This window comes from Drosophila miranda, chromosome 4 (genome assembly GCF_003369915.1).
Source record: "Drosophila miranda strain MSH22 chromosome 4, D.miranda_PacBio2.1, whole genome shotgun sequence".
NCBI lineage: Eukaryota > Metazoa > Arthropoda > Insecta > Diptera > Drosophilidae > Drosophila > Drosophila miranda.
In genome coordinates this window covers 23,829,248-23,840,674 of record NC_046677.1, presented here as the reverse complement: position 1 = coordinate 23,840,674, position 11,427 = coordinate 23,829,248, and the positions used below count along the sequence as shown (strand labels likewise).

At 45.4% G+C, this 11,427-nt stretch overlaps 1 long non-coding RNA gene across 1 annotated transcript; it reads right to left on the bottom strand.

The window, feature by feature from the left end:
- Positions 1-258: 258 nt before the first annotated feature.
- Positions 259-1,067, bottom strand: LOC117188806. Its single transcript, XR_004472863.1, has 3 exons — positions 928-1,067; positions 750-875; positions 259-693 (listed from the first exon to the last, which is right to left on the bottom strand). It is a non-coding gene; the product is annotated as an uncharacterized LOC117188806 (long non-coding RNA).
- Positions 1,068-11,427: the final 10,360 nt, after the last annotated feature.

Here is an 11,427-nt window from a genome sequence, read left to right as displayed (position 1 = left end):
AACGGTGCGGAGCGGAGCGAATAACAAAATGGCAAACAACAACAACAACAATTACACGACAACATTTAGAAGCACCTTAACACCTCTCCTCTCCGCAATCCTCTCTCCAATCACCTCTTTCACACTGTCTTTCGCTCTTTCTGGGTCGGTCTGTTATCTTCCATTTCGGACACCTCTTCAACGGCAGCTGTTGCACATAATTGGCCTCCGAAAACAGAAAGAAACGAAAACGATCATAAAAATGTATTTTTGTATCGCTCTCTGTCGCAGTGTGTATGAGTGTGGATGTGTGTGTGTGTGTGCAGAAGACCCGCCCGCCGTGTGGATGTTGTTGCTGGTTGTCGAGTTTTTGTTTAAACGTTTTTCAAATCGCACAGCGAATGAAAACGAAAGAAAAAATGAAATACATCGAAAGTGAGCATATGTATATATAGCCAGCCGATGCCCAGCGATGTTGATGTTGTCTGTTGTCGACGTATCAGAGAGCGCGTTGCCGTTGCTACCCCCCCTCTCTCTGTCAGTCTATCTCTCTCTCTCACTCTCTCAGAGATCTCTCTCGCCTTGTTTGCATGGCCGGTCGGTCGAATCGACGTGACGCTACGACGACGACCATCGGAATGGGAATCGTATGGGTGACGGGGGTCTGGTCTCGTCTCGTCTCGTCTCTCGCAGCGCCTCTCTCCCATCTGCACGCTTGGTTTGGCATTGATTGTAAGAAGGCGATGTCCCCTATATTCTCGTGTACTCACTATTTCCAATTCTCCCACGTGGCCAGGCCATATTGCTCAGGCTGCTCAGGCTCAGGATTTGTCGTCATCACATTATCTTGTAAACATATTTTGGGACTTGTGGGAAAGTATGGAAAGCACTGACCACTAATTAATGGATACTGAAATGCTTGGACGTTTGAAGGTCTACACATCTTACTGATGGACTAGTGGAACCTGCAAAGGCAGCACAGGGAATTCTGTAGGCAATCTTAATTTCTATTAGAGGGAATTCATCATTTTGGATTTTTTTAAATAAAATTCCAATACATTTTTCCATGCTATAAAATAAAATATGATATTTTCTGTCATTTCTAAACAACAGTTACTTGCATTTTTTAAAGATTTAGAAATAAGGTGAGAATACATATGTATGTATAGTACATCCTATAGATATGCCTCCTACCTAGATTAAATTAGATTACTTCTGTTATATGTAAATACATAAATCTGTAAATATATCCTTTTATCCCTTAATACTCCGTAATATCTTTTGTTTTCACCTTAAAGGAGAGATTAGTAACAGCATTACCTCTTCCATATGTGTAAATATGTGCATACTACTTATTGTGTAGAGCATTCACGGTTCCTTGTACACAAAACAAGCGTTCTTCTCCCTTGTGTTTGTTTGGCTTTTATTGTTATTCTTCTTGTACGAGTATCTGTTTGTGCAGATCTCCCGCCTCGGCTTATGTATAACACTAGGCATTCCACAATTGGCTCATTTAAGAATCGTTTGCTGCGTAGAGACCCGGCCCGGCCCGAGAGCCAACCAACCCACCTCTACCCCTACCCCTTCCAGCCGCTTGGACGGAGAGTCGGTCGCTCGTCGTTGGGCCACACACAGATACGTATACATACGTATACAAAGGCGAACCGAGCTGTCGGACTGTATCTGTCGTTGTCGTCGTGTTGTCGTCGTTCGTTTCTAATTATACGATAGGTGCGCTATGAGCCATGAAACGTGCGGGGTCTGACCTTCTCGCCGTCGACGAGGAGCCTGCCCCTGTGCCTCGTACTCGTACTCGTACTCCTATCTGAATCTGGGCTTGTGTCCAGAGCCAGAGCCAGAGCAGACCCCGGCGCAGTCGCAGTTGCAGGCATGCATTTTGTCTTTTGAATGGGGTTTTTGCTTCTTTATACTCGGAGGGGATTATTAAATTTTCAGCGTTTGGCTGGCAAAAGGCTTCTGTGGCAGCAGCAGCACCACCACCACCACCAGTAACTGTTATTAACTTTGGGGCTTGCTTCTTACATATTTAATTATTGGATTCGGCTTTGGCTCCCACAAAATGGTGGCATTCTTGGGCGGGTGGCCTGGACACTTGGCCTAATCTCTTTTGTGCCAGCCCAACCCAACCCAACCTAACCCAACGAAAGCCCCTTTGGCCTCAATCAGCGCTGACTAAGCCATCTCCTCCTCTATTTTTAATAACTGGTTTAATTGATAACTATTAGACAAATAGCTCAAAATGGTATCATAAACCGAACCACCTTCCTGAACAGCATTCATGTGGGATTGTTCATGTTAAACGTTGTACTGGTTTATAATGGATGCAGCATATTTGGATCAAGAATTGAATGGAATTCTTGTTCTTCTTCTTGAAAAAACATCATGGAAGATGGTGCGATATTTGCTGGACACTAAGCAGACTTCTCCCAATGGATGATGCCCTTTTTATACACCATTTTCTTATAATATATTTCACCTTTTGCAAGTATCTCGATTACGTGGATGATAAAACAATGGTATCTGCTATTTAAACTGTTATTTTGTACCAGCAGATCTGCGTTTGACGAACGATCTCTTCCTTTCATTTAATTACACTTTTTCTATTATTGCCATACGATTTAGTGACCCATACACCCACTTCTCTTTCTATTTAAAACTTCAGGATATAGAATCTTAACTAGTTTTGGTGTTATGGTTAATTTCAGATTAACTTAATCTTCTTTGGTGACGATGTCAGCGCCAACTATTTCAGACAAAATCTACCTGAATTTATTCTACAGATATTTTCCTTGAGAGTCTGCTATCCCTAGTCTGCTATCAAGCAATTCACGAAACACCACTTTAACATAAAGAGATCAAAGATTGCCTTCTACATGAATTTCTTTAAGAACCGGAGTTAAGGTTTCAATTGCTCCCTCATCGATCCATCCATTTACCCATGTCCCACAAAGCTTCTCAGCCTCTTCCCACCTTCTTCCCAGCATAGATTAACCAATTCCAAACAACTGAAAAAAAAAACAAACGAAATCTGATATATTTGTCTAACATCTTCGGCATTAAGCTCACCCCCGGCCAAAAAACGCGAGAGATTTCCGCATTAGAAACGATTTTTTAATTATTATTTCTGACGCCTACACACAAGACCGAAAACGAAACTCAAACTCAAACATCGATGGCGGTGCGGTGATGCTGATGGTGATGGCTTCGAAGTGGATGCTCTGCTCAAATGTCAGGCTTATTAATACAACAGCCACAACAGACACACGGCTCAGAGCCAAGAGCTCTACACAGTGTACATCAGATTTGAGAGCTCAAGTGCTGGATGGGATTTGAGGTGGTTGTGTTTGTGGCTGGAGGTTGAGGTTGAGGCTGGAGCTCGAGCTGGAGACGGAGACGGTGCTCTGTGCATCTTTATGTGGGAGCGTAGGCTTCATTGATGACACGTCATTTGCTGGCATAGACATCTTCGTCAAAATGTGTGAAGTGGAGGACCGAAAACAGGTCTTCCAGTTCAACGACAAAAAAAAAAGTGTCAATAAAATGTCATGGAAAGCCACTTAGCTCTCCGCGAGAGCCTCACCCAAGCCGGGCATTTGGTGCTTTGCCACACATCCGTTGCCTCTGGCCAGGGCGTCCGTGGCGGCAAAGATCGGAGCCCGGTTTGGGGTGTAACCAAGCCATCAAACATTTGTCAATTTTCAGACCCCCAGAAATTGGTATTCGAGCACCGCGGCAACGCGGCACTGCGGTCTCGCGCCATCTCGGTTCTGGGTCTCAGGCAAGGCTCAATTATAGCTTTGATTTAAATCAGTCTACTGACCCCAAAAGTTCAGCTGCGGAAATTGCAAATTTAATAATTGACTAGGCAGCTTTTAGAGCTACTCTCAACTCTCAAGCCGAGACCAAAATCAAAAATCAAAAATCACAAACTCAAACTGAAACTGAAACTGTAAAACCAAAGAGCAAAACCAGGGGGCTGCTTATTAATGCGATAACCTTGGCTGATTTAATTTCTTGTTGCGAGCTGTGATTATCCATCCAGCAGCAGCACCAATAACAATAAAAGGAAAATCAAACGAAAACTTGTACAATTTCGACACTAAACTGCAAGCTCTTCCGACTGCAGCAGCAGCAACAGCGACTGCGACTTCCCCCCAGTTAGTAGTGTATTTAATTAAGAGATTGAGTGGCTTTAACAGTGTTGAACAATGGCTGCTGGAGCAATGCAGCTAGCACGAGTCGCATCTACACAGCGAGAAATTACATAGTTGCCCTTCGTTGGGCATTGAGATCGTTTGATTGTATCCTCGATCTATTATTAACATTATGAACATCGCTCGATAAACTGTCTCTTGAGTTGTTAAACTGCTGGTTGTGGTACAGAAGATTCCCACTTGTTCGATTTCTTTAATGTCTTGGACATTCTCCTGATTCTCTTTCGGGCCAGATGCGGATCTGGGCTCCCGGGTGGTAAGATATATCACCGCTCCCAATATTATTATTGTGGAAGTGAACTTGCTTTGGAAATGCCTACACGACAATTAAATGATAAAATATAGGTAACACTTCTCGTATTAGGCGACCCCTTTCAAAGATCCTTCCCTTCCGAATTACACTATTATATATTTTCTCTACCCAAAAAGAGTCCAAAACTCATCTCAGTACATGGGGATCCAAGTGCTGTGTAGGAATGTGGACGCTCCTCGCGTGACCTTGATGGCAGGTACACGGACCGTGGCCAAAAGTGTAGGGGGGCGGGGGGAGTGCACGTTGAGGAACGTGGGCGGCGCACAAGGGTGAGATAGGGGAATCCAGTTGGAATGGAGCGCTCTAATGTTAGCCCCCGAAGTAGTTTCGAAAGAGAGTTGATTAAAAACTGCAAATTGCAATCGGCCCCAAAATATTGTTTCGAGTGCATTTTCATCTCATAAACCATAACAATCAGTGTCGGAGTCAGAGTCTATGGCCATTGAACAATGGATGACTGGCCAGAGCGGAGTGGAGACGCAGCATCGAACGGAGCTGGAGCTGGGCTAGAGCTGGGGCTGAGCTGCTGACTTGGGCTGACTTTTCAAAGTCAAAAACGCGATTGTATCATCAGTTTTGGGGCGCGCTAGGCGGCTAGGCGGCTTGGCGGCTCGGCGGTGGCTGGTTGCTGTTTGCTGTGATTTTGTGCAGAAGTTGCAGATAAGCCAGAAGACAGTCAGTCACGGGGAAACAATGAGCCATGGAGTCGGCAAAAAAACAATCGAATCAATTCATTTTTCTAGGGCGTACTGTGCCACTTGAACGTTGAACTGCAGACGCCCCAACGCTGACTACCGCTGACTGTTGGCTGTTGCGGGTCGAGTACGGGTACGGGTCCGGGGTCTTCCATCTTGTGCATCATCTTTCTTGGTGGAGTCTTGGGAGCAACTTGGAGTTTCCATTGTTGTTGCCAGTTGGCGGGTGGCAAGACGGAGGCTCCATCAGCAGCAGCAGCAGCAGCATCTTGGTCTTGATCGTGCCCCGGCACTAGTCATTTTAATTTTTCAAGATTTTTCCAAGAGGTTTGTTCGCTTTGTTTTCATGGCGTTTTCCACTGGCGCTACCTGGCCAGCGTTTCGCAACTCTGAACTCTATAAATTTTCTCGGTTTGTGTGTGAGATTTATGGGTTATGGCCCGAATGGGAGCGGGCCAAGCCAAATGTTCTGGCCAATCCAATCTGCGCGAGATCCCCGAGATCCAGGCAATTCAATTAGATCTAAATGCTGTCAACATACAGGCACTAATAACCAGGCTCAGGCAACGGGCCACGGGCCAGAGGGGAGGCCAGAGAGGAGGCCAAAGAGGAGGCCAGAGAGTGTGCTCTCAGCCAAGTGTCGTCTGTCTGGCCTGTGTCTATGGCATAATGTTGCATAATATTTTATGCATGCAGAGCTCTAGCATATTGCAACATGTTGCCATGTTGCTCCAACTCAGGCTCTGCCGCTGCTGCCGCTGCCGCTGCTGCTGCCTCTGATGATGATGATGATGCATAGCCCCAAGAATCGCAGCGACAGCAAACGCTTTGGCTTTGGCGCCCCTCCCAGAAAATCCTGAAACCTTTCAGACTCCCAGCTGTGCTCAAAGTGTGTCGAATATTCAAGTGAAAATTCATTCCAACTCCAACTCGCATCTGGAGAAGGAGGAGGAGCAGCAGCAGGAGGAGAAGGGGAAGGGGAAGGGGAAGGAGGAGTGGGGCTCCTCAGAGTGCGGCGCTTCGCTGACGTTGGTGTCTCTCTGCCCATACGAGTGCTCGGTATCTATGTATCTCACTGTACGTAAGTATCTGCTGTATCTGTGGCCTGGCAGTGCGCATTGCACATAGGTGGGTTGCTCTCTGGGGCTCTACTACCTCTGGGTCTCTTGGTCTCTTGGTGTCTCGGTGTCTTGGTCTGGTATGTATTTGATTAGACGGCGACGGGAGAGGCAGGCGACTCTGAGAGGCAAACTTGATCGCGTACGATTTGTTGTTGTTGCTGTTGTTGCTCTGACTCTTTAAGTCGAACAATTACATTTTAAGCGTAGCACAACCTTGGATGCCGTTATATTTTTGCAGTTGGTTGGGCGTGTGCACCGCCGCAACCCAACAGACATTTGTGGTTGCCACAAAACACTGTTCGCCTTGCAATACTCCTCGTATGACTGTATTTTATACTCTATTATGTATAAATTGTCAATGAAAAGTTTGAGCAAATGAAACAATACTTAATTTTATTTCTCCTGTTCCGATCCTCTAATGGAAATAAAGTACAAATGGTATCTTCTATAGCCATATATAGAGCGCTTTCCGTTCAATCAGCTAGTAGATGGCATATCTGTGTCCTTGCTTGAAGGATTATAGATGAGAGAAATATCATGGATTGTCTAAACGAATCTCAAGATGCTTGTAACATATGCTAAAGCATCTCCATTTCAGACTCCGAGACAGCATCACCGGCAGAACTATTGTGCACATCTAAGTCCTTGATTGAAGGATTATCTTTGGAGTAAGGTTCTGGTTCCATATTTTCCGTTATGAAAATGAATTTCTGTTTGGATTGAACGGATATTGCGTTTCGAAGGGTTTTTTTTCAACTGTTTTGAGGCGTAGGGTTTCTTTTTCAAAGAATGATTCTTTCTAATGTGCTAGAATCTTCAGCCATTAAGCCATCACATCTTTCCCTATTGGCCCTCCAGCGGAAAACTTACAAGCTTCCCCCCAAATAAAATAAAAACCGCAAAATTCAGCAAACAAAATGTTGACTTGGTTATGGGCCGCATACACCGCTGGGCGAAACACGACTCGGCAATCTGCAAACGTCGCTTGGCGGCTATGACTTCGACAGTCGACAGTCGCCTCGATCTGAGCGGCCAGTCGGAGTCGGAGTCGGGGCCCAGGCCCAGACCCAGACCATGCCACCAGACTCTCGACTCTGACTCGACGCGAGATCGGAGCCAGGGCAGGCCAGACCCCAGACCCGTTCCCGTTCCCGTTCCCAATCCCTCTCCCGTCTAGAGCAGAGCCGAGCAGACCAGACCAGAAGACCAGACCAAAAGCGAGTCGACCACACCCGCACACTTCATTATTTTTATGTCGCCTGTGGTGGTACGATTTAAACGACAAACGCGGCAGCCAGCAAGCAGACATTGGGGGAATGGATCGAAACGAAACAGAACGGAACGGAGTTGAGGCCCAAGCTGGAGCTGGAGCTGGAGCTGGAGCCCAGACCAAGACACGACATTCAAAGGCAGGGAGAACTTCCCAACAAAAACAAAAACCAAAAAAACAGAGCCAAAAGCAAGCCAAGAAATTAGACGCATTCGACGTTTTGGAACGAGCGACAAGTCAAAGTAGCAAAAGACCAGGCACAAGCCCAGCCCCAGCTGTAGCTCCAACTACGATCCAACTCCAATCTGAGCTCCAAGCTCCAAGCTCCAGAGCTCCCCGGCAGAGAGTCTCTCGGAGTCTGAGGCAGAGGCACGTTGCTCCTTGGAGCCAGGGCACATCTCATGTTGATGTTACAATTGCTGCCTTTTTTTGCGCTTTGTCTTTTTGCGATCGTGCGCCAGTTCAAATGTGCCTAGTGGGTTTGGAAATTTGTAGCGCCCAAAAGCCAAAAACCCAAACAACAACAACAACAACCACAAAAAACAGAGAATACCGCTTCAGCAACAACAATTACCCACAATTACAACAAAACTTCGTTAGTGGCCAAAAAGAGATTCAAATGCACGGCGAGAAATGGGGATTAATGGATTGTAATTCTTTAAAAGTTACATCTTTCGATCTTTTGAATATAGCAGAGACTTATCCGGTGAGGGAAAAACGATACGAAAGATACGGATGGATTTCCAAAGAATACTAGTTTTAATGGCCAATCTTATAGAAAATAGTTTCGTTTATCGGATAACATTATTTCTGCTTTATAATATCCCAATGGAACAGCTCTTAAGACAGCAGTAAATCTGCAGTGAAAAGTTTTTGTATACAAGCAATAACTTATTTGAAGTATTCATGAAGAAGTGCATCTAGTTTTCTTCCAGTGTCGAGAGTGTCGAGAGTGTGCGCCCCCCTCAACATGATGGTAGCTTCAGTTTCATCTACGGCAAACGTTCCTCTAGATACCTCAGCTCTTCGGGGCGTACAGTGCAGACTTCAATGTAATTTATCTTGATGTTTAAATCAATAATAACGCCGTCAGTGTGCGTTTGCTTTTAGCGACTTTTGATCGCTTTACCAACCAACCAACCATCCAGTCAGTCAGTCAGTCAGTCATTGAGTCAGGGAGTCATTCAGTCACTCAGTCAGGTCTTACATAGATATATTTTTAATAGTTGTTGCTGTGGTTGCTATTATTGTTATTAGTATTATTGGAAATTTCAATTTCTAGAGGCGGCCGTGGCGTTTGTGCAGAGATTATTAAGGCACGAAACAGGAAAATTACGACTACGATGACGCCGAGTGTTTTCATAATTATTGCCATGGGCTCTGCTCTGATCTGGTTTCGTTCTGACTGGGTTTCCTTCCTTTGCCTCTACCCCCCCCTTGGTCTATTCGTCTATCCATCCATATATCTATCTATCTATCTGTCTGTCTGCTCGTCTGAGTGGTGGCATGCCGCCGTAGTAGGCCGCATTTGGAGACACGATTCTGGTCTGGTGTCTACGCCTATTCGTCTGCTGCTGCTGCTGCTGCTGCCGCTGAATTTTTACCAGTTTATTTCTATCTTTTTTCCCTTTCCTGGTGCTCCATTGTTCATTGCTGAAGAGCTGCCGCGATGCCTGAGGTTTTGCTGCATTTAGTTGTGGGCAGAATTGTTTCGTAATTGTAAAATATGTTGTTATGCTTTAACTTGTTGCTGCTGCGATGCGACAAATGTGTGTACAGTTAGCTGGGGGCACATAGGATATCTGCGAATGAATGCACATGCAGCACGCAACATGCACTGGGAATTTCTGGCTTAATTTAAGCGGGGGAAGCACCCACTGGCTCTGAGGAAGGCTTCCCCCACAATTCGGCATTGATCATTGCTTAATGGGAGAACTGATTGAATTTAATTTTGAAATTGGTCTCTCGAAAGATCAATGGTTCCAAGATTAATTTTGCATTCCAAATATTTAAGATAATTACTATTGATACTAAGGGGGTTTTCGAATTCATCTGTTCCCTTAGGTAAATACTAATAGCTACAAGCTAATATTTCGGTTATCAAGGAAAGGACCTACTAGGGGTTGAAGCCTTGAAATACTTGGCTTAGTCTTAGCCTTACTCTTACTTTTAGACATAGTCCCTTAGAGATTTCCGTGTGGGAATTATGATTGTTATTCGTCGCTCGGTTATTCCATTTCTTGTGCTGCCATGCTGCCTCATTTCCATTTCTACAGACTCTCCAGCTACTCTCTACATCTGTGTATCATAATCTCCCAGCGGTCCCACTGTGCGTATGAGTGCTGTCCGAGCGGATTCGTTGCGCATACGCCTCGCATGCCACACGACAGCCATCTCAGCTCGTATTACTGAGCTATAAAAACACATAAAAAATACCATGCAATGCCGCGGCGCAGCGCCGCAGTTGGTTGCACACTCACACAGATACGTAGATACTCAGATACACGGAGAGGAACACTCACATCGACACTGGCACGTTTTAGTGGCCATTAACGAGCAATTGCAATTTAAACTGGATCGCTCAGTTAGCAATTTGGAGCGTTGCTTTTATGCAACACAGGCAACATCGCAGTTTGCAGCAGCCTGCCTATGCCCCTGCCTATGCCCCTGTTCCTGCCCCTGTCCCTGCCACACAGCACTCCCTGTCCCTGTCTCAACCCCCAAGCTGGCATCGTGGTATTTTGGACAAATGTAGATTTTTTGTGCCTCCAAAACGACGTCGCAAACGACGACGGCGACGACTTGGGGTTGAGTGGCCTGTGGGCCAGCGAGCATCACATCGCATCGCATCGCATCGTATCGAACGGGCATTTTTTCGTCTTTAGTTTTAGTTGGTGTTTTTATTTTGTTTTTGTTTTTAGTAGAGCTGAAGCTGACGCTGAAGCTGGACCTCTGCCTCTGCTGCCGCCCCAAAAACAACGCCACGTACGGTGCGGTAAGGCGTGCTATGGCCGCAACTGCAACTGCAACCATGCGGCGGCGGCGGTGGCGGTGGTGCCTCACAATGCCTCACAATTTCATCAGCAGCCAGAGAGCAGCTGCCTCCTGCCTGCCTGCCTGCCTTGTGGACTGTGCTGGCAGACTGGCAGACACACTCTTGATTTTGCGGAGCCGCCGCCGCGTATTTTCTTTTTTTTTTTTTTCGTTTTTTTACCTCCTAGATTATACGTTACGTTTCTTGCGTTTGCTTGGACTATACTCAGATATAGATATGTCCATGAATGCACTGGCGAAAAGTGGGAAACGGAATGCGGAGGTGGGTAAAAACGAGGATGCGATCAGGGGATAGGAAGTGCAATGAAGATCCTGGGCCAAGAAACCCATGAGGCCTCCTGTTTCCTGTGTGGAGTACTTTGAAGCTTACCTATGAAGATACCTCAAAAACAGTTAATCAAACATTGAGGTTTGATGTTCCATTAATTGTAGTAACCAGAAGGGCTTACCTTTTTATCAAGAAATATTTAAGTGTCTCAAGGAGTCTCTGAAAAGTTTTAGGGATTATTTGCATGAATGAAAATATAGAATAGTTCTGAGATAAATAAAGAACAGATGTAACCAGTATTCTTCAGGGAAAATTCCAGACTATCTTCCAGACCAAGTAGATTGATGAAAAGATTGCTTGACAAATTGTAAATCAAATTATTTTGGAATCCTTTGCTTATTGGACATCCTGTTTTTCTCGCCGTGTATGTGTGTTTAGTATTTCTGTTTTGCAGCTAATAGCGAAATGTTGGCTATATGGCCCTGCTTCGTT